Consider the following 24,409-nt stretch of genomic DNA (forward strand, 5'->3'; position numbering starts at 1 on the left):
GATCTATGATTATCCAGTTTCGTTACATTTTCTTGCTTTTTTTCCTTTTCGACGCCACACACTTAATATCCTAGTTGTGACCTGCATTCTTTGGCACATGTCTTCCTGTGCCCTGGGCTTCCATTCTCAAGTACAGCCCTCTTCACTTAGAGGGTTTTTTTACCCTGGAATTTATTGAATCTTTTACATACAGAGCAAAATTCCTTGCAGGACTGGTTTACTTTGTTATTCTGGGATGGTTTACAACAAAGTTCTTGTATTGGGTTTGTGTGGCAAGGTTTTGGTAGTGGGGGGGCTGCAGGGGTGGCTTCTGTGAGAAGCTGCTAGAAGCTTCTTCCCCCATGTCCAACAGAGCCCATGCCAGCCGGCTCCAAGACGGACCTGCCGCTGGCCAAGGCCGAACCCATCAGTGATGGTGTTAGTGCCTCCAGGAGAACAGATTTAAGAAGGGGGAAAAAAAACCCTGCTCAATGGCAACTGCAGCCGGAGAGAGGAGTGAGAACGTGTGAGAGCACCAGCCCTGCAGACCCCCAGGTCAGTGCAGAAGGAGGGGAGGAGGTGCTCCAGGCGCTGGAGCAGAGATTCCGCTGCAGCCCGTGGTGATGAAGACCATGGTGAGGCAGGCTGTCCCCCTGCAGCCCAGGGAGGTCCACGGTGGAGCAGGGGGATGCCCGAAGGAGGCTGTGACCCCGTGGGAAGCCCGTGCTGGAGCAGGCTTCCGGCAGGACCTGCGGCCCCGTGGAGAGAGGAGCCCACGCTGGAGCAGGTTTTCTGGCAGGACTTGTGACCCCGCGGGGGACCCACGCTGGAGCAGTCTGTGCCTGAAGGACTGCAGCCCGTGGGAAGGACCCTCGCTGGACAAGTTCGTGGAGGACTGTCTCCTGTGGGAGGGACCCCACGGTGGAGCAGGGGAAGAGTGAGGAGTCCTGCCCCTGAGGAGGAAGGAGCGGCAGAGACAAGGTGTGAGGAACTGACCCCAACCCCCATTCCCCATCCCCCTGTGCCGCTGCGGAGGAGGAGGTAGAGAATTCAGGAGTGAACCTGTGCCTGGGAAGAAGGGAGGGGTGGGGGGACAGTGTTTCAAGATTTGGTTTTATTTCTCATTATCCGACTCTGATTTAATTAGTAATAAATTAAATTAATTTCCCTAAGTCAAGTCTGTTTTGCCCATGACGGTAATTGGCGAGTGATCTCTCCCTGTCCTTATCTCAACCCATGAGCCTTTTGTTATATTTTCTCTCCCCCGTCCAGCTGAGGAGGGGAGTTATAGAGCTGTGTTGGTGGGCACCTGGCGTCCAGCCAGTGTCAACCCACCACAGTACTGTAGGGTTTTTATTTATTAAAGTATTTATGCAGTAATTTTCCTATGCTACCACACTGCCATTGTGACAACAACATAAAGCCTTCTATTGGAAAGCCTTCTATTTCACTTATTTTGCTTTTAAGTTGTAATTTTCCCTAAATATTTGCAGTTCTTTATTTTGACCAGATGTCATTCTATGGCATCTTTCCTGAATTTGTGCTTCTTCAGTTGCATTTTTCATGGATACTCAGAAGTATTTGTATTACTAGTAACATTTGTAGATGTTCTTTGGCTCTTGATTATTAGGTGATTTGAATATTTTTTTCTAGTTCGTCAACCTGTGAAATCTATATTTTCAGTACTTTAAATCTTGCATATGTAATGGTTGTCATTTGAAAACAACCTTGTCACTAGTTCATGGTTGCATGTATGCTGGTGGTGAGATTCTAACTAGTTGTACTGTCGTGTGACTGTAAAGCTAGGAAGAACTCATTGCAGTCCCTATGTGTGGGCTGTATCGTAAGCTTTACCAAATTAATTGGAGAATATTTATGCAAAGATCAAAATAAAAACAAGGCCACTGTTTTCATGTTAATTATCTAAATGCACTGAAATCCTCTTTATACTGGGAGGAGGACAAATATTTTAAAAATGCCCTTTCATCTCTGATGTTATTAATCTACTCTAGAATATTGCCTAGTCATTAATCAAATTGAACTGTGATAAATACAAAAACCCTGTGTTGTTTTGGCTCGCTCTACTAAAAAGAAAGAAATTTGGAGTTAATGCTGAATCCATCTTTAATGTCCCTCATTTTGCTTATGTAGTCTGGAGAAGAGCGATTTTATGTACTTTGTGTGTCACTGAGACCACTAATCACAGAGGGCAGTGTTAAAAGATGGTTTCTTGTGTTGGGTTTTTCCTTGCATCAGTGAAAATGAAGGACTGATAATGCTGTCTAAAGCTTAGGTTTCTGCTGTTAGTTAGAATTTAGTGTTTCAAATGCACAGAATATGCTGTTTGTTCCCTACCAAGTTCAGCTGTGATCTCTATTTTAAAATGTTGGTCAAGTACGGAATCTTGTTTAAATAAGGTCTTAGTGGAAGACTTGGGTTCAAATTACTTTTTTGAGAGTTTGAAACATGCGGTTTTTCCTTCTCATAACTTGTTAAGCCAGCAAAAAGGATAGCAGCATCTGGTTAGGGCTAACAACGGCGTCCTCAATTTTTCTTACTCCTCTTAAACCTCCTTCAGGGACACTCAGTCCACAATGTCTGTTCGCCACAAAATACAGAAAGAATTTTCTAAACTAGGAGCAGAATCCAAGTGACTCTTATGTCATATTCTCTTATGTCTTTGGTTCTAGTCAATGGAATTACAAAGAGTGTGGTGGCACCATTACTGCCATTACTGCCGATGACAAGTATGGCCTGCCCGTTTCCTTAAAAGAAAGTTTCCATGAACCTGATTTGAGGAGAGGATTCTGAACCGCATATCCTGAACATCAGGAAGCGGTAGTTTGAAATTAATTTTTGGGAGGTTTCAGGCAGATCCTTTATAGCAGTATCCCCAGTTATCTGGGGCTTTAGGTTGCCCCTTGCTAAACATGCTGACTTTCTGAGGCACACAACTCTTCCCAAGAGCCTTACTGTAAGGAAAACCTTTGTCCTAGCTCAGACTTCCAAATTCCGTGCTAAGGAATGGGAATTGAAGTCTCACCATAGTCCTCCTCTGCATGCTTCTCTGATTCAAACGCATACACTTTTATAAAAATAAATTAATATGCTGTGTGTTTAAGGACAGTATTTTCTCAAATACCCAGTATTTCCTCAAATACCCAGTATTTCCATGGAAAAGCCATTCAACAGTTAGCTGAGTCAGCCAGGAGACTTCAGCCTGGGAGGAAAAAAAGGACAGGTTATGAGACTATGGTACTACAGACTCATGAGTGGCAAGGAAAGACTGGATAGGGATTGATTATTCACTGTCTTTTCTAGCAAAAGGAACAGCAGGCATCAAATGAAGCTGGAAGAAGTCATGCTCAAAACAGAAGAGGTGATTCTTCGTGCAGCAGGTAATTGATCTTTGAAACTCTTTGCCAGAGGATGTTGTAGATAATTAAAAGTTTTTGTAGACTCAGGGAGAGACTGGACAAGCATATGAAAGAGAAATCCAGTGATGGTGGTGGTGAGGGGGGTTGTCAATAAGTGTGCAAAATCACTTCAGGAATTTCCCTGAGCTGAAAATAATTGGAGGTTGGGAACATATTAGGGGAGAATCTTGCCCTGTTCTTACTCCTCCTTCAGCATTTACTTACAGTCACTTCTGAAGCAGAATGCGGGGCTGGATAAACCTTTAGTTTGGTCTAGTATGACCATTTTCATCTTCACTCTTTTTGGACATTTTAATACTGAAAAACTGAGAGGTAGACTTTCAGAGGTGCAGATCATGGAATCAGTTGGAATTTGGAGTCAAGCACTGGACATCAATGCCCAGAATGTCAAGACAGCAGTATTTCAGTTTGAAAACATTGGCTGAGTGCCTGTAATTGCCTAAAGTGAATGCTCACATTTATAAATTTAAGGATATAGTCAAGATTCAGATCAAGTTGACACCCAGGAAGGAAATTCTTAAGGTCTATTTTCTCTATCTGAACTCCATTGTTTTTGTAAATGTAATGATGAAATGTGAACACAACGTACACTTAGCATCAGCTGCATTTCCCCCAATGTTTTAGAAAAGGAAGGAGCTATGTCCTTTTCTAAAATTGTCTAGTATCTAAATTTGATTGAATGTGGCAGGGGTTATCTTCAGCTAAAGGAATGTTTTCAAATTGGGAATAAATGTATATAGGTCAGAGTGACATACTTTATGATTTTGGAAGAAGATACTTGGAAGACATCACTTCCTTGGCTGCATGGTGGACATCCAGAGTAAATTGTTTCATTGAAACAATTTGTTCATAAGTGTATGTATATGTCATATACACTTTTGACATCATATTATAAAAATTACAAACATATCTGAAAAAGAGAAAACATTACGCACTAATAGCCAAAGGCATGAATGTCAAACGCTGCTTACTGAAATGGAGAGGACTTCTCAGATGACTGTCCGTATGTGGTTCATAGTCCACAGTTCTACAGGGAGGTGCTGTGAAGCTCAACCACTTGGTGAAAACAGATGTGAAAGTATCACTCAAAGTTTAAGAAATGCAGCTTTTTGGATGTGTTGAAGTATGTGTTTCAGGTCATTGTATTAGTCTCCTGAAATACTCTTGGCATGGAATTTTTGAGAAATAGCTGAGTTTACTTAATATTCTTAAGAAATGTAAAACCTGAGTCAGAGAGGTGTATCTTGGCAGTAACTCAGCTCATATCAATGGCCTTGTACCAGTGTAAAACGTACGCGAGAATAGAATCATGCTCTTGATATGTACTGTGTGCTCAAACTGAAGAGTGAGAGGAGGGGAAGACATTTATATTACCAAAGGGCAGAATACCCTGTGAAAATGTGGGGTATTACTGTAAAGAGCTGCGGGTGGCTGTCATCATTCTGAGAGACACATTCTGACTACACTATCCAAAATATGAGAGAGTGCAGTAGAGTTCCCAAGCTGTCAGGCACAAGAAAAAGAGTATTAGCAGGGTGGGGTTTTTGTTGTTGTTTTGGGGTTTTTTTGAAGATGAAAAACTATGTTTGGGTGGGTGAGAGGAATGTAATTACAGAGATGCACTAGTTTATATAGCTATCTACCACTGGATCAAAAATGGGCAAGAAATAAAGGGAATTAACCCCAACACAGTATATAGCAGTTACACTGAATGTATTGTATCTACTGCTAAGAACCATAGGGTTTTCTCTTTCGTAAATTCTGGCAAAGTTCCTGGTCTTCTCCTGCCAAAATGGCTGGTTGCACTGAATTCTTTTTTTCCCTCTAGTTCTCCGTCTCTCCCTCTCCTTTTCTTTCCTTCCTTCCTTCCTTCCTTCCTTCTGATATGTACAGTTGAATCTGTTATTTCACTTTTGTTAATCAGTGAATCCTAGACCTTTTATTGAAGTGATATAACTAAAAATTACTGGTGGATGATTTATCGGTATTGTGAAAACTCCCGTTCTCTATGAACATAGCTGACTTATTACAGTAAATTTAAGTAGTGTCACTGAAGTCAGCAGATCTGTGCTGAATTAATCAGTATGGAATCTAGCCCTAAGAGTCATAAATGATAAAGTCATTTGTGTGCTTGCAACAGATCCTGAATGAATGGCTCACTATAGGTTCCTTCAGACTGGCCTAACTTCACATTTCATTTATTTTAGAGGGTGTCACCTTCACACAGAGTGACTCAGCTTCAAAGTTTACTTGGTCTCGGTCTCTGTGACATGATAGCTAATCGGGGTAAAATTTAATATTAGATTCCACATGGAATTTTGAGTTTCCAGTGTATAGATATCAAAATGATTATCTGACCTCCCATCAGTTTAGCATAATCTGGGATATTTCAGTTGTACCTGTACCAGAACTTGGCTTCTTTCACTGGCAACTGCACCTTTTTTCTTGATTTAGCTGCCTGCATGCACACATAGAAACACATACAATTTCCTAATATAGGTGTGTCTATGAGGAGAGTATAAGATGTTTGAATCTGCCTGAAAATTTTTTAGCTCTTACAAGTTCATATTTTAGCATGTACACCATGAATCCATGGGTGTTTGTGCCTATTGCAGTAAACATTTGTATACATATGAATACATATAGTACCTGTACCTGATGTATAAGTACATGTAGGCAAGGAAGAGCATTAACTGAATGCTTACTTTCTGTGTCAGGAAGAAATTGGGTTGTGAATATCTGTATCTCATGAGAACATGAGATCAGAAACTATACACTGATATCAAAAGCAGGAGACCCATACATATGTTTAGCTCATCCATTTAAAAACAAAGTATTTATAATGTTATTCTTCGTAAACTTTTTTTTTGTTTATTAGTATTAGATTTTTGTCTGTGCTTTATTTTTTGTGTACCATACAAGGCTTTTAAAAGTAAGTAGGTCACCATGCAAGAAGGAAGCCATCAAATGTAAATAGTTTCAAACACTTACCTCGTGCTGTATGTTCAAAAATGACACAGGATTGAAAAAAAATCAGTAGCCTGTTTTCAGTAAAAAGCTAAGATATGATCGTATTTCTATTTTATACCCATTTTAAACATGTGAGAGAAAGAGACTGAGAAATATTTCACGACGACACTACTAAAATATGATATTCAAATATACTGACAAGAATCTATTCTAATCTCATCTCTTTCTTTCTTTTATATGCCTCTGCTGGCTTCTTCTCTCTTAGTATATTTAATACAATTCTTTCATCCCATTTACAGAGCCTTGCCTAATCTTTTTTCTTATACATTTCTTGCACCCATTTTTCTCTCTCAACCATGCATTTCTGTTGCTCAGTATTTCTTCTCATGCTTCTCTTGCTCCTGTGTTACTGGCTTCTCATAAGCATCTGTACTATCAGAATATTTTCCATATTCTAATTTTACACTCTAATAATTGCTGTTTGAATTCTATCCCCACAGTATTGTTTCAGCTATGTGGAAATACAGATAAGAAATGAAGGATATTGTTTATTTAAACAGCAACTTTCTTAACTTACCTGAAAACATCAGACAGTGAAGAACAAGGTTCCTTCTTTGACTGTTCCTACAAGAGGTGTTTCTCAGTCCCCTTCTCCCTACCATTCCTCAGAAAACTGGCCCAGCAATGGTATGTGAGTTGGAATTAATCTATCCAATTTTGGACAGATTGCTAAAATGTAGACAGATGGAAGATGTCTTAAATGTAAATGTCTATATCTGGGCTGCTTAGTCTCCTGGTATGGTCAACAAATAGAAACAGGTGCTTCTATAATATTTTTCATTTAATCCTACTCTAGATCTCTGAAATAAGTTAAATTATTCACGTGCTGATAGTTGCCCTTTTCCCTGTTCAGATGTAAATGTCTGAAGTTACGTGAGATGAACCTTATTTCTGCTGTCTCCTATAGTAGGCAGTGGGCTGGTAGAGGTAATGCTCTGTTTGACTCCCCAGTTTCTTTGGGTATCCCCTTCCCTAAGTCTGTTTCTGTCCCTACTTTGAATGAAAGTCAGACCTTTTACAAAATTTCTCTGCTGGAGACCTGCTATTTGTAACAAGACATACTTAAGCTGTGCCATTGAACCTGTCCAGGAGGGTCTCTGACCTGCTACGGGATCCAGTCCTGTCAGTCTGTCAGAGAGAAAAAACCCTCCCAAGTCCTAGTAAGCAATCAGAAAAATGTTCACATCTGTCTCCATATCTCGTCCTTTTAGCAGCATAGTTTCCCTCGCCTTGTTTCCACCTTCTCTTTCTGCTCTGTACCTCCTGGTGTCTCCCGTGGCCCCACACCACGTGGGGTTGGGGCTCACTGTCCCGTGCCCTCCTGCAAGCTGCTTGCTGTCCGAGCGTCCAAGGGCAGACGGATGCAGGCACGGGGATCCATGCCGGCTTCGTGCCTGGCAGAAACCCAGGGGGGTGCTGAGGCTCGGGCAGGATCTGTGCAGTGCTTGCAGCCTCGTTCCTCCAGCAAAGTGATGGTAACGTGGCTGAAAACCACCGCCCGGTCCTGGTAAGTAGCTGGTGGCAGCCACAGGCTTGGCACGGTATAGGCAAGCCCAGCCTGTGCTCTGGGGTCTTTCACACCTGGATACAATCTGCCACTTCAGCCCTGCCCATAAATTATCAAAAATCGTAAGTATGGATGACTGACCTGCTTGGGAAGAGGAGTTGTTATGATTTAAGCTGCGCCTTGACAAACATTCCTGAATTCAGGAGGTATGTGGCATACCTCAAGTCAGGAAACCACATACCAGCTCATATGAACCCTTCGGATACCTACCCTCCCACCTGTTGCTGTAGAAGGACTTGCAGGAGTCAATGTCTTTTTTTTCCCTCCTGGTCCTGAGAAAGCCGTGATGATATTCTGGATTCACTCTCTTCTCTCTGCTTGCCTTCATTAATGCAGTGTCCTTCTGCCTTTCTCTCCTTTCCTGAGTTGCTGTCTTCCAACATGTCTTGACAAGTTTCTTTTAAGCTATGAACCCTTTGGGGCCAGGGACATGTCTTGTTAAAATTTAAGAAGTGCTGTAGAAGTGATTTTTACCATGCTAGAATAAAATTTAAAAATATTCATGAGATAAAATAAAACTGTGAACTCACATACATGGCCATAGTTGGAACTGCCCAGTTGAGAGCAGAACAGACTGATACTTGCAGAATAAGCTGCACTGGCTGCAAAGGTCTGGCCTGCTAACTACACATTTTATAATTAGTAATAATCTTCACACTTTAAATGTAACTGATAGAAAGGAGAAACTTCACCATAAATTCATTTTTCGGTAGTTTAAAAGGTTTCATTTGTGATGCAGTGATGAATACTGGTCTAAATGGTTTATTGATTAATTAACTCTTTATGATTCTGAATTTGCACATTTTTCCTCAATCTGATCTTTATTATGCAAAACTCTTTTGAGCAATTAACTTTAATAGAGTAACTGCTATTAGGCACTTAGAAATAAGGATGTGGGTGGCATGTCTTGTGAGGTACCAACTGGCATTAATTATGAGGCTGAACTTTTGCACTAAAGTCCTACTACCTCTGTGGTTTTAATATAGAAGCCATGTCTCTTATGAAAACATTTTTTTTTAAATGTTCATATATATTTTTTCTTCCTGTTGTATTTTTGGACACAGGATGTTACTTAGAAAACTTTAAAATTCTACTTAGTGCAAAGAAAGGTGAATAGAGGGAAGAAATCTCAACCTTTTTTATAGGCTCAAAATGAAAATAATTTTAAAGCTCAGTTATGAATCACATGCATTCATTTACAATAAAATTGCTAGTACTTCTATTATTAAGCCATTTAATAAAGCAGATGAGGGATAAGGCACTCATGCATTTTGTTGCTTTTAAAGAATGTCATAGCATGCTCCAGTACACTTCAGGTCAATTTTTCGTGAAGTATTTATTTTTGCCAGACTACATTTTAATACACTCACTTTGTCATATTAAAGAAAAGCATTTTTCCCATGTTTATATTGACTTATTTTTTGATAAGTTAAAACAGTTGCTCCCTTGCTTTTTTTTCCAGCTGGTTGGTAGTAAGGTAAACATAAATGTAAAATCTGAGAGTTTGGAATAAAGAGGTGGCTGTAGAACATATACTATATCTGTATGTTTCCAGGCAAATCAGATAGAGGATTAAGCGAAGAGGGAAAGGGACACGATTGCCTGGAACAGGAAGGGAAAAGGAGTAGTTCAAAATTATTTCACCTAAGTAGGGGTGTCAGATTTTTTTTTTTTTTCCCAAAAGCATTTTGCAGTTGAGAAAAGAACGTTGCACATTCAGCCCATGCCACAAAATTAGCAGGTATTGTACTTCACTGATTCATTTGACAGTTGCTGCTTGCCTAAGCCATAGCAGTGGACAAATAAATTGGTGACCATTGGATTCATGGAGTTCCTGTACTGAAAGACATATGAGACAAAATGGCACAGGTGTCTTTAGTCAGAAACAAAAGTAAAGTGTTCTGGCGTATTTTCCAGTAACAGTTTACAAAGCACCAATGAAGACACAAATATTTTTAAAGAATTGAGTATACTTATGTACAATTAAAGTATCTGGAAAGCACTGGATTAGCGGTCTTGGCAACTACTTAATATCCAGGCATTCCACCCTACCCTGATCACACCAAACAATGTTTGACTCCTTAAGTATTCTCTGCAGCTGCAGATGCATGGTCTTATTGCAGTGTTCCTCTCTTTAGCTTTTTCAAATGCAGTGTGAAAAATATGAGTGTAGGGCCTATGTACTCCGAAAAGAGGACCTTGTGGAAAACCGTACAACAGCAGGACTGTGGCTGCTGGCCACTGTATACTCTAGGACCCCCCTCTTTCGCTTCCCACTTAACAAATCAACCAGGCCATCTTCCAGGATCCTGTTCCTTTTCCACCCTGAATATTTCCATTGGTTATGTTTCTAGAGCAGGGAGGGGAAAAAAAGAAATATTCTTGGCTTTGCCTCAGCTCTATGTGTCTTCCAAGTAAGATGACTAAGGAATGGGAATTGACAAGAATTGTCTTTGGACTCATGTCACAGTCTGCAACCACCTGTATTCACAAAGTCAGTAGGTAACTGAGATGGCTGTGGATTGCATTCTGCCTCGGGTATACATCTGAGATAGATACACGCTTTTGCAGATTTGTCTTGGACCTATGTTAAAGTGCACTCCTGAGAGGCCCAGTCCTGCGACGGACGAGGAGCTAAGCTACAGGACACGCTGTGAGGTGAGAACCGAGAATGCAGGAAAAGAACTTTAAGCAGAAGGGAAGGGCTTCTTTTGTTTGTTTGTCTTTCCTGAAAGAAAGGCTGCCCTGTGGAGTTTTCTCAATGATTAGTCATGTAAAAACCTGAGTGTACAAATCTTGTCTTGATTTGCAGCATTACCTGGAGGAGCAGATTGGGTTATGACGTTCTTTGGTCGATTCTCTGTAAGCTTAGAGCCATAAACTATTGCTACAAATTAATTCAAGGGACAGCTAGAAACCTGTCCCTTGACGATATCGGCTTTCTTCCAGTCTTCATCTTCCCCGCTGACTCAGCAGTCAGTGCTCACTTCAGAGCTGAGGCTGGGTGAGTCAACAGAGTCCTCTGCATGATGCCTTGAGTAGCTGCTGTGAAGAACCACAGGAGGATCCTGAGGAGCTGGATACTGGGTCCAGATAGCTCTTTGTCTGTCAGTTCAGGGCTGTTCTTTGGCCATGAGCTCCATGAGTGAAAACAGCAAAGGTATTTTATCCTGTAATATATTTCAAATTTCATGAGAAATAAAATGTACCCAGTACTATCTCCTAAACTGACACCATGAAGGAATGCCTCAATTCCCGTCTTTTGCTTCCTGCATATCTAGAAACACATGCACACACATGCTTCATTCACACACCGCCCAAAGAGGACTTTTTTCCTCATCACTCTTTCTTCTGCAGGGTCTTTGCTGTGTCTCTGGGTGTTTGTAGATAAAGCAGCTTCCTGGTCATGATCCAGAGGACAGAATGAAGGGAACCACAGGACGTACTGGTGTGTCCTAGTCATGCAAGGGTGGAGAGTGGAGGCTGAGCTGCTCAAGAGTTCAGGTGAGATGAATCTGCAGTCTGTAGATATGAGCATATCTTCAGTTTCAGACATCGCCACCAACAGGCCTTTGGAAGGCAGTGGGAAGGGGCAGGCAAAAGTCACCCAGGGTTCTTCCTTTGTTGCCAAATTGCTTCAAAGGTGCTGGTACAAAATTAAATAGTGCCTCCCATGCAGCGATACAGGGTAGATCAGTCAGATATATCCCAGAAAAGGTTTTTGCAGGCACGCTGTGAGATCGTGTGGGAGAGGTATGATGTCTGAAGTCTCCTTGTTATGCTCTGTGGTTGTGCCTGGGGTATGCTGGCGTGAGCATGAAGGCCTGAAGAGAATGAACACACTTTATGGGATTGATTTTTGGAAGTGTCTTAAAGCATGCTATAGACATAGTCACAGACAACCTGGGTGATGTACTATTCTGTATAAAAAACTCTAATCCAGGATTATACAGGGATAGGGGTAATACACAATGGGCTAGGTTGCTTGAGTAATGAACGTATGCACACTCTTTCTCTGAGAGAACTGCCATTCAGTTTGAATTAAGGGTTCTTTTTACTTATTTTTTTCAGTATTTGGCATATCTCTACTCCTGCCAACAAAAGTGTCACTTGTGCTCTCTTGTATTTTTGTGTTATGATCACCTCTTTCATAGAAATGAGGAATGGGCAGTGGAAACAAGTCCCTAAAGTTTGATTTCATGAGTGAGGGAACCTCCAGACACTGTGAATGAAACAAACTTGCATTATTTTACTTCCCCCCACCCCCAATTTTTTATTGTACCTGCTTATTTTTAAATAGTTTTCCTCTTTTTGCCATTTCACTCTTCACTCTTGTAATGTATTTATGATACTGCACTGAATAATAATTTCTTTTTCAACTGCAGATTTTAAGTGTTTCAAAAGATGTTAAAGTAACTATCTTTATTCTATAGATACAAAGAGGTTAAATTACTTTGCCAAGGTAACTAAGGAGGGAACAGTAATAAAAATGAGAACAGAACCTTTTTCTTCCTCTATCCTTCAACTACAACCTGTGGTGCTCTTAGTGCAGAACCATGACACTGGATGCAAAAAAGCTGGGATGTGTTCACAGAATTAAAACCTTCTGTAACAGAAAGGAAATGAATGCCTTGGCCCCTTTATACCTTTATGCCCAAGTTTAATTGCATAAATTGCAATTAATTGCGTTAATTGTGCATAAAGTTAAACAGAGGTTTAAGTGCCTTCAGGATGCGAACTTACTGTGGATAACATTAACAGTATCGGAGTTGTTTTCTGTTTTCTTTCTGAGTCCATACTCTTGACATTTGATTGTAATTTTTTTTTGTTTGTTACTGGCTGTCCTTCAGTCCTTCATAAAGAACTGTTACAAGATAAGGGGACAACTAGTCCTTGTCTTCTGTACTAGGTGAATGCAATTTGGTCTGAAAGAGATGAAAACAGACAGAGTGAGATGAAAAATAACATGTACTATGAAAATCCATGAATATGGGGAAGTTAAGCTTACAGTTAAAACAAACAAGACAACAAAGCCTTTGCTGGCTTCCATATAAAGAATAGGTCTTAGTTTAAGTACAAAAAAGCCCAGCCCTTTTATAGAGCTCTCGTCCATGTCTTTTTGCTAATTTGTCTATTTTTACTACTTTAATATATTTTGCAAGCCATTTTTCAAGGTAAAAATTGGTATAAATAAATTTACCTTTGAAAAGATTAAATGTAAGTGGTTTAAAATGGGTAGTTTTAAGGGAACACCATCTGGTACGGGGTTATTAAAAAAAACCATTAAAATATTACATGATAACATTCATATGCAATTAAATTAACATAAAAACCTGAATTAACAAGTCAGTTCAAACTGCTGATTATGATTAATTTTGTAAATAAGTTTGCCATAATTTTGAATCTCTGTTGTGACCCCTGGTGCGATGTAGAAGGGATTTTTATAGGACACATACTATAGTAGTATTTGAGGGGATTAGTAGTACTTGAGGGGATAAGAACCGATAGAAGTCACTCAGCATTTTGTCTATCGGGTTACCTTATTAATAAATATCTATAATAATGAAAGATTTGCAAAATTGGATTTTTGAGGAGGTTGGCTGGGATTTTTATAAGCTCACTTTTTATGAGTGACTTAGAAGCACACTGAAAGTTATGACAGGTATGAAATTACTATGTATTACTGTATTAATCTAAGATACTGATGAAAATTTATTGGACGTTGCATTTTTTGGTCGCATTTCATATTATTTTTGCATTATTTGATCAAGTTGCCTTGGTCACTGAAATCCCTTTCCTTTATATCTTTGGTGAGTTATGTACAGTCCCTGTAGTATTATACTGATTAACTTAATAGGAAGCTATGTGCAAAATAAGCAAAAGTAAATAAATTACTAAACATAGTGCACAATCCATCCCTGTCAGCATTCCCAAGACACAAGTGAAGGACAGTATTGCAATTTCTTAGTGTCAGCGATTCTGGTTTTGACAAGGTGCGAACTTTGGTTTGACAGAGATGGTCTTCAAAGACATAAAACCGTTAGTAAATATCTTTATTTGTTTTGATTTCTAGGAAAGTGAAGGTCAGTTGTTACAAACTGCTTAGGGAGACAAGCTGACAGGAAGATAAAGGGAGAACGTTCCAGGAGCCGAAAGATGGAGGCCTTCATCCATTCTGAGAACAGCAGCGTGTTCTGGTAGAGGGGCTGAAGGTGTGTGCAATGGGCCAGGGGCCTGCTGAGGCAATGTTAGCTAAACCATTAAAATTCTTTTCTTCCTGGGTGCCTGCCTAACCCACTGTTGCAGTGCAGACATTCTTCAGTGGCTCCGCATTTGGGAATGTCCTGCATGAGTAAGTATCCCTGCGATGCTGTATATGTAAACCCCTGATAAATGGCTGTTAATAGTTCCAAGGCAACTTTTAATCAATGCATCAATATTTGATGTGTTCAGAAAACATGACAATGGCACCGAGATAATAAACTAAACGATGCTAGCAATTAGGTGAACAAAGAGGGTGGGAATCACCCTGGCTGACTCCAGGCAAAATTGGGCGGCTAGTGTCACTTCGTGACCCACATTCCTTTTTTCCCCCTGTCTCCCTTGGAAGCCAGCCCTAGCGCAGTACGTGTCCCTTCCCGGGGATCCCTTCTTTGTCCATTGGCCACAGCGGCAGCCCAGTCAACTAGCTCAGATCAGATGCCAACGTTTTAGATGGCTGAAATGAGGTGAGATAAGCCATGCCTAAAGTGTGTTCTTCGACAGGTTTCTCCGGTGTTTTTGTATCTATCCATATATAATGTCTCAATATAACCTATAGGCTTCAGCCCACATGCTTGCCTGTGTGTTTATGAACAAGTATACAAGCACATTTGTCTGTCGGATTTTTTAAGGATGTGATTCGGTCTTTAAAAAGCAACTCTTATACATGGTATATGTCGTCTGGATATATGAAAACTTGAAAAGTAAGGCATCACCTCAGTCCTTTTCCAAACAATTTCAGAATTCTGTCAGCAAATGGTTTAGCATTTCCCCAAATAGCAGCCTTCTCTCTGTTGGATCGATGGTTAACTGCTACTCACTGCCGAAATAAAAATCTGTAGCCTATCCCCAAAGTGTTGCAAGTGTTGAGATCAACACACAAATAGTTTGCTGCATCTCTAATTAGCTGAGACTGTGTTAAACACTAGCTTTTCCCCACAGCCCAGCTCACAGGTAAAAAATATACAGCTCTAAATTGAATATACAGGTAAAATACACAGGTGAAAATATTTACAGCTCACAGGTAAAAATAAAATTCTTTCCCTTGCTGTTATTTTAGCTGTGATGGAGTGGAGACAGGGACATGGTTACCTAATGGGTTTTGAGGAGGTGAGCACTATTCTTAGAGTGTCCTGATGGCTGTGTTGTCATTATGATTACACAAAGGTTTAAGAGCAGGAGGAGCCAGGCCTCCTACTTACCACCTAGCTGACATTGTTTACACAATTAAGGTGAGCAATACGTTAACAAAGACTGCATAGCCCATCCTCTGTAATTCAGTCTCATAAATCAAAGAAGGAATAGTGTTATGGTATAGTTGCCTTCTCTGTACAAAAAAAAAATGTGCTCTTGTCCATAATTTGTTTGGGGTATTTTTAGAGCAATTTTGGCTTGGTTTCATCAAATTGTACATTATCTTCAGGGCTTGAAGTTAAAAAAAAAGGCAGCTATGGCTCCAAACTCAGCAGGAATCGGCTACCAATGCAGGCAGAAGGAGCTGAGAGCCAAGACACCTGCTTTCACATAGGTAAAATCCTGTCTAAGAGGGAGGCATGGGGTCTATAAGTGCTGAAGTCATTGGTAGCTGGAGGCCATGAATTTCTTATTCTTACAGAAACACACTTGCTCCTGTAATAGGCAGAGCTTCTGGGTCCAGGCTCCTGTCGAGTTCTAAGCTCCGCAGGAACTTCCAGAGGCAACGTGTTTCTTGCTTCTGTAGGATTAATTATTCTTTCCTGCTGGTCACAGCAGGATGAAAAATCCTAAACTGAATATTGTTCCGGGTGAAGAGACAAAAGACTACAATAAAACACCTGTAACTTTAATATAAGAAACCATAAATAACATATTTCTATATTTTAGGTTTCATTGATTTGACACAGAAGTCACAAAATATCCTACTTTTTGAAATGTGTGATTTCTGGAAAAATCAAGCTCAGTTAAACCTTCCCACTCCGTCACCTCCCCATCCCCACCTCTGCCCTGGCTAGGGTTCCTCTCCGTGTCTGTGGTGTTGGAGCTCTGACTTTAGCTGAGGCTTTGCCAATCCTTCCTCTCAGCAACTCATCTCTAAGGAGGTCACTCTTGGTCTCCTCCACCTTCTTGGACATGGCTGTGGTGCCTGAGCAGCTCATCTGATGCTGTCCAGTGTTCACTGCCCAGAGCCAGTCAATAGTTTGACTTTTACATAGAAGTGAAGAAGTTAAAACAAATGGTACTGCCCCAAATCTGCAGCATCCTTTTCTTTCTATATGGTATCTTAGATTTACTGAAAGACAGATTAGGTGACTTTCTGTGTTACATTACCATTAACTAGATTTGGCAGTGAGGTTTTAATTTTGTGTGAATCATATTTCCAGTAGGCTGGAGGATTCCTTAAGGAAGCCATGTCTCATATTTAAGATACCAGGACCAACAGGTTTTAAGTCCTTGAGGTCATTTCAGACTCTTATGCTTTTAAAATTGGATACATTGAATACAATTCAATTTATTATGTGTGAGCTTTTAGCATAAGCCTTTAAAAACCATATTTCTTTATGTAAACATGACATATGGACTGTTAACTTGACAAAGTAAGCAAGTGCATCTGGTATGCTTTACAAAATTTTGGCCAACGTCTCATTTATTGCATGACATACGTTAGAGCCACTAAGACCTGCTGGATGCCCAATGGAGGTGACATTTATTCACTGACGTGTTTGAAACAGCTTTGGGTTTTCAACGAACTCTAATGATTCAGATCAATATTTAGCAAAGTTTGCTTATTTACAGCATCTGAGGGCTAATCTTGTATACTTTTTTGTTGTTGTTTGGGTTCTAAATGTTCATTATTTCCAGATCATAAAGACAGACTAACAATTATTTTTGACGAAATTCTGGGCTTTGTGAGGTTTATTGCCTTTTTGTGGTTTTGCTATTTTAGATGTATTAGATATTTATTCCTTCTTTTATTCCTCTGAGATGAGGACTGCCATTTTTATTTGCTGAAGCATTTTGCTGGAACTTACTATACTTTTTTTTTTAAATGGACATGGTACAATCCTTGGTATTCATATGGAATATCTTTATTTCCTACATCTTTTCCAGTTATCTTTGGCCAGAGATGCCTGTTTAGCTTATTCCAAACTAGAATATGATCCAGAACTGCACATCCTGAAAGATGCTGACAGATACTCTGCCTCAGACAGGAAGAAGTTTGTATAAAATTTTTGGTACCAATATCTAGATAAACAATACAATTTAAAACAGATCTAGTGGTCAAACTACTATCTTAACTGTATAAACTTATAATAACTTTTTAGGATCCTAAAAAATTCAACTGAACTACCATGACCTCTTCAAAATTCATTGCATTACCTGCCAGTTAAATACCATGTAGTCCTACATCTGTGGCTGCTCAGAAGTGGGAGGGCTTACAGGTTCCCTTCCAAAAAAAAAACCAGGGGAGCCCAGTCACAGCTCTAGCCTGATCCTGATGCTCAGACCTGCACCAAGCCCAACACGTCAGAAATGTCAACACAGCTTCAGCTCTCATGACTTTCGCATTATGGAACCTGGTAGTTAAGCCAAACACCTGAAAATCTTACCACCCTTGAGAGACCCTTGTTCCCTTGTTGCAGACCATCTTCTTCCAAGGCTGCAGCCTGGAGATTGGCAAATACTCTCCTAGACTGTAATGCTTTTGCACAACAAAGAGTTTTTTTGTAAACCAGTAATACTTAATTTTTCAGTTTAGAATTATGAACATAGGCACCATACATAAACCTGAGCATGTGCAGACACTATTGAAATATGATATGGAATCTTTTTTATATTAGGAAAATAGTACTCATTTTCTAAGTGTTACATTTTATATTTCATTTTAAAACTGGTATCAGTGGTTTTGTGTGAAGGTGTGGTGGTTTATGTCTATAAGAAAATATGTTGGAGATTCAGCTTCAAGTTATATACACTTTGATGGCCTTGGTCAAAAACAAATGTAGTGACTGTGACACAAAAGTATATTGTGAGACAGAAGTCCTCAAGAGTGGTGTGGAAAGATTTCCAGACTACTTGAACCAGACTACTTGAACCAATGTAGTAATCCAAAGATGTCCCATAATTCACTGAAGAGAGTTTTTTTCCTTCCCTGGTTAATAGAAAACAAGCAATGCCAAGGACAGCAATTTTCAACATATCTCAGAAATGTTAGTTAACAGCTAAAATTGAACTACTGATAAATACTTTTGGGAAAAACAAAAAAATTTCATTATTCCAGAGGAGAAAATGGTGTAAAGAGTTTATTGGTATATCATTGTGGAAACCATATTTTTTATTTTAGTTGGGGATTTAACAAAATGTGAATTTCTGCTTTTGTAGAACAAAGCAAAGTCAAATTATTTTGAATTACCCTGTGGATCTTTTTTTTTTCAGTTTTTTCTTTTTTTCAGCTGAAACTTTTGATTTTGAAAAAACCCCACAGTTGTTCATTCCAATTTCAGTGTTTTGCAAATAGTATTGAAACAAATGGAAACGAAAGTGTTTCTGAAAATTAAAATTCAAAAATTATTACAATATTATCACAGAAATGGATTTTTCCACTCCTCATACAGCTTATGATGAAAAGTGATGTTTCTATGCACCATTTCACTTTGAATTGACTGATATTGTATATGATGGAAAAATACTCTGAAAATTCTTTGTCAGCTTTACTGACGGGTCTGATTCTGATGTCAATTATTCTTATTTCTTATGTTCTAGCTCTGCCATTTTCAGTGATGTTCATCTTGATTTACAAAAGTAGAAGTGAAATGATGTCTATTTTTTTAGCCAGTAAGGATAAATCTGATGTACTGTAAACTGTAAAAAGGTACAGAAAGATGTAACTCTACTAGCTGAAGATAAATAGCCTCATGTTATGAATATGCAATTATCCAGAAGGTGCTTAACTTCATACTGGTATTCTTGACTGATTTCTTCTGCAAGCAGAGTTTGAAGATAGCAATAAAGTAGAAACAGAGCTTAAAGATCTACAAAAAGTAATGGTATTTTTAATTTGGAAAATATCAGTCAAAGTGCTTTTAGTGGGTCACTTAAGTTACAAGTGCAGATAGTGTAAATATATATATGGACAGCCAGTTTAAAAAAAATATCCAAAATATTCAGTGGATAACTCTTAATAACATTTGAAGAAAATTATCTAAAGCAATCATTGACCAGCATAGGGAAAAAAAAAAAAGAAAAAAACAAACCACAAACTACGTTGGTAACATGCAGTTTTATGAATTGTGCCACCAAATTTTCAAAATACTATCATAAAGCAGAATCTTCCCTGAATCCCCATGCAGAAGGAATTCTATTCCACCAAGTCTCAAATCATTAGGGACAAGAGAAAAAGACAGACAAGACAAAAAAGTTGATCCTTTGCCCCTCAAGAATGTGATCATAGTTTAAGGGCTGATACTTTTCTTTCTTTTCTTTTCTTTTCTTTTCTTTTCTTTTCTTTTCTTTTCTTTTCTTTTCTTTTCTTTTCTTTTCTTTTCTTTTCTTTTCTTTTCTTTTCTCTTATTTCTGTTAAAATCTGTGCATAAAAATCCTCAAAATTAAAGCCTATTTGAAGAAAAACTTGCTCAGTGATTTTTAAAAAATGTATGTACTGATGAATTCTCTTATCAGTTTGCAAGACTGCTATATGCTTTTTAAAAGTCAACCAGATGTCTTATTCTATGTGACACAGAACAGAATTTATAGACTCTTTTTTTATTCCATGGTACCATAGACCAGCATATGACTATGATTAGTATTATATCCATGATAAACAATGCCGAGTGTGCACTACAGGGACAAAAGAGGTCTGTCAGTGCATTTTTTACCAGGCATTTTAACACATAAAGCATTTGCCTTTACATTTCATCCTAGGTTTTGAATTGTTACAAGTAGGAGATTCATAATAATTCAGCAGTGCAGTTTACCAGCTCTGCTTGTTACAGTCCTTTTCATATGCACACAATTTATACTATCTTACTCTGTTTTGGAAAATAAAGAGAATTTTATTAATTTTTAATGAACAGCTTAAACTAAATTCCATTAAAATTATTTATTATTCTCAGATTCTTAAACATTAATATGGCAAATATCCATATTTTATCTGTTACAGATGAACAAATTACATTCATGGTTCAGTGTAATCCATTCATTGGTTCACAGATCCCAAAGTCCTTCAGGCAGTGTGACAAATCCACATAATTTCCCTGAGTGCCAGGTTGTGCATTTGTGTATCTGATTAAGTTGAAAGATGTGTTAAAAAACATATAAAAATCCTCATGTAGCCAGACAGCTCCCTATGGCTACGTATCTCAGAAGTCTCTGGAGCATTTTGTTATTCAAAGCAAAGTTGGCAGTAATTTACACTCAATCAATTGGTTCCAGATCCGCCTGTTTCAGATGATATCACAAGGACAAGATATTATTTGAAATTCCCTTACCTTTTGTCAAAGTGTATTCCTTTTAAGAGATTTGCCATCACAAATGCAGATGATATGGAGATAAAAAGGCTCCTTTGCTCTCCAGAGCATGACAGAATGTGATGGATCAACAGTTCATATACAAGCTATGTTTTGATCAAATCAAATCAAATTATCCTTTTTTCCAATTTTTTGAAAAAGAGGGTTCTGGATTCACGGCAAAATCATGGCATATATCATTCATAATGCATTAATAAATCCTCCATTTGGTACGGACCACAAGGTCTCTGTAGAGAGGTACAATAATTTATGATTTGTGACCAAAGAAAAGTGAAAATTAAGTCTTGTAACTGCCAGGCCTTGACTATAAAGAACTAGTCCTATGTATGGTCTAAAGTCCTTTGCTGTTTATCAGCTTTATCGAATAATAGTGTCGTGGTTTAACCCCAGCCAGCAACTAGGCACCACGCAGCCGCTCACTTACTCCCCCCACCCCGGTGGGATGGGGAGAATCAGGAAAAAATAACCACTCATGGGTTGAGGTAAGAACAGTTTAATAACTAAAATCTAACACCCCCCCCAACAATAATAATACAAATACAATAACAATAATAATAATAATTGTAGTGAAAAAGGAATATAACAAAAAAAGAGGAATGATACCCAAGAAGAGACAAGTGATGCACAGTGCAATTGCTCACCACCCACTGACTGATGCCTAAGCAGCGATCCGCACCCCCCTGGCCAACTCCCCCCAGTTTCTATACTGGACATGACGTCCTGTGGTATGGAATATCCCTTTGGCTAGTTCGGGTCAGCTCTCCTGGCCATGCTCCCTCCCAGCTCCTTGTACACCTGCCTGCTGGCAGAGCATGGGAAACGGAAAAATCCTTAACTTAGGATAAGCACTACTTAGCAACAAGTAAAACATCAGTGTGTTATCAACATTCTTCTCACACTAAATCCAAAACACACTGTACCAGTTACTAGGAAGAAAATTAACTCTATCCCAGCCAAAACCAGGACAAATAGTTTGTTACAAAATTGATTAACTTGGTCCAGCATTTTTTTAAAGGCAGTTGTGAAGACGGACGGCTTGTCTGTCTGCAAGTTGTAAATTCATAGAAGAAAGTGTTATTCTTCTCAAAAGAATAACAACAGGAATTATAAATGAATATGAAAGTGTGGAATTAAGAAAATGAAAATTTAGACTGAAAGGAGAGAAATAGTTTTCTCTTGGTGATATCAATTAGACTTGAAACTTTAAAACAAAAACTAATTGAAACATTGAAACAAAAAAGGAAATAATTTATAAGGTATAACCCAGCACTGGTGAAAGCATAGTTTAAATAATGTAATAGTTCTTTGATATTTTGAACTTTGCTAGCTCTGTGATTATGAATGGATGTAATTTTAGGAGAAAGGAGGGAAAATGTGTTTTGTTTGGATGACAGTGGTACTTATGTGTGTGCATAGGTATGTCTGAGAGAGAAATGCTGCTGTGAAGTGGCCCATATCCCTACACATTCTATTCTTTGAAGGTAAAATGACTTACTTTCAGTGGAAATGCATTAAAGAGGTCCATAGGTACCAGTTGCTTGACTCCAGATCAAGTTGCAGCTGCAGGATGAGGATAACATACTTGTACCTCTGGTACAAGCGTACTCTCGGACCTGAAATCAGCGAAGTACTGGAAACACTCTCGCCTGTCCCTGTCCCTTTGTATAAAGTAAAGCATCAGGTAGTGTCTTTCTGATTTCTGTTGGCTTTGTGCCACTTGAGGAAATTCTGGTTTTCATGGTGCAAAGTGAGTTTAGCTGACTGTAATATCTCCACCTTTGACCTTTCTTATTTGTTTACGTTTTTTAATTTCAGGACAGCTTGAGAATTGCAAGATCCAACTATATTCATGGATCTCAATATTTATGGACTCTATTTCCTTAATCTAAGTGCATATAAATGAACTTTGCACCATTTTCCTGGTTACTGGCAATAGTATGTTTGTAGAAGCTTTTCCTCTTTTCTCTCACAACAGGTTGATAAGACTTATTGCTAGAGTATAATATTTTTGCCTCTTTTTAGCACTTGAAAAGTGTTAATTTGCATGTATTTGTCTTTTTGTTCATATCACAGCTTTGCAGCTAGACCTTTATTTGTTGAAGTGCTGCTTTATGGTGCTCCTCAGAAGTACATCAATTCTATTAGACAGATCGGTGTGTAAGACCCTTTCATCTGAAACAAAATTGAGCCTACTGCTTCTTTATATGTATACACAAGCTATCCATAGCTGTCTGAAGATGTCAAGTGGAGTTACAGTCCAAATGTAAAACATTCTCTGTTCTGTATTTGTGTTCACGTAAAATATAAGAATAGTGCCTATTTACATGTTACCATTTTAGTTTTCACTTCAAGATGTTTTCCGAAAACCATAAATTAGCTTTTTCCTGGTCAAAGAGGCATTTAAATGCAGGTGTTTATTGCTTTTCTTGCTTTAAATAAATAAACAAATAAATAACATGCAAAACCAAGTTCTAAATGAAAACAACATTAAAATAGTACTGAAGCATTTGTTCCCTGAAAGAAAATGGTAATAGATTTCTGCCCTTGTTGTTCATAAGTACTGAACATTTTATATAGACTTACAAGGAAATAAAACCAAATGGTGGAACTTTTGAATAGTGAAAAAGAAAAAGCTCAAAAATACATGCAAATAGGCTCAGTTGCTGAAACTTCTGGTGCATGATGTCAGATTATTCTGTTATACAACTTATTTCTATGAATTCTTTTGGACACAGTAAGAAGAACTACTGTTTTTAATTTTACATATTGAAATGATTGTTTCTGTATAGAAAAATTGCAGGCTCTCTTTAGGTAATGTAGTGGGTTGGCAAGGTTTTTGTAGCAGGGGGGTCTACAGGGGCGGCTTCTGTGAGAAGCTGCTAAAAGCTTCCCCCATGTCCGACAGAGCCAGTGCCAGCCGGCTCCAGGATGGACCAGCTGCTGGCCAAAGCCGAGCCCATCAGCGACAGTGGTAGTGCCTCTGGGAGAACAGACTTCAGAAGGGAAAAAGTTGCTGCTGAACAGAAACTGCAGGCAGAGGAGCGAGAAGCTGTGAGAGCACCAGCCCTGCAGACCCCCAGGTCAGTGCAGAAGGAGGAGGAGGAGATGCTCCAGGCGCCGGAGCAGAGATTCCCTGCAGCCCGTGGTGATGAAGACCATGGTGAGGCAGGCTGTCCCCCTGCAGCCCAGGGAGGTCCACAGGGGAGCAGATCTCCACCTGCAGCCCAGGGAGAGAGGACCCCACGCCGGAGCAGGGGGATGCCCGAAGGAGGCTGTGACCCTGTGGGAAGCCCACGCTGGAGCAGGCTCCTGGCAGGACCCGTGGCCCCGTGGAGAGAGGAGCCCACGCTGGAGCAGGTTTGCTGGCAGGACTTGTGACCCCGCGGGGGACCCACGCTGGAGCAGTCTGTGCCTGAAGGACTGCAGCCCGGGGAAGGGACCCACGCTGGAGCAGTTCGTGAAGAACTGCAGCCCGTGGGAAGGACCCACATTGGAGAAGTTCATGGAGGACTGTCTGCCATGGGAGGGACCCCACGGTGGAGCAGGGGAAGAGTGAGGAGTCCTGCCCCTGAGGAGGAAGGAGCGGCAGAGACAAGGTATGACGGACTGACCCCAACCCCCATTCCCTGTCC

General features: G+C 39.5%; 2 long non-coding RNA genes across 2 annotated transcripts; both read left to right on the forward strand.

The window, feature by feature from the left end:
• Nucleotides 1-918: 918 nt before the first annotated feature.
• Nucleotides 919-11,100, forward strand: LOC115338472. The gene is made up of 3 exons (XR_003922412.1): nt 919-960; nt 3,301-3,377; nt 10,963-11,100. It is a non-coding gene; the product is annotated as an uncharacterized LOC115338472 (long non-coding RNA).
• Nucleotides 11,101-11,373: 273 nt separating this feature from the next.
• On the forward strand, nt 11,374-23,801 carry LOC115338466. Its single transcript, XR_003922408.2, has 3 exons — nt 11,374-11,517; nt 14,087-14,225; nt 22,851-23,801. It is a non-coding gene; the product is annotated as an uncharacterized LOC115338466 (long non-coding RNA).
• The last annotated feature ends 608 nt before the right edge of the window (nt 23,802-24,409 follow it).

Source organism: Aquila chrysaetos, chromosome 2 (assembly GCF_900496995.4).
Source record: "Aquila chrysaetos chrysaetos chromosome 2, bAquChr1.4, whole genome shotgun sequence".
NCBI lineage: Eukaryota > Metazoa > Chordata > Aves > Accipitriformes > Accipitridae > Aquila > Aquila chrysaetos.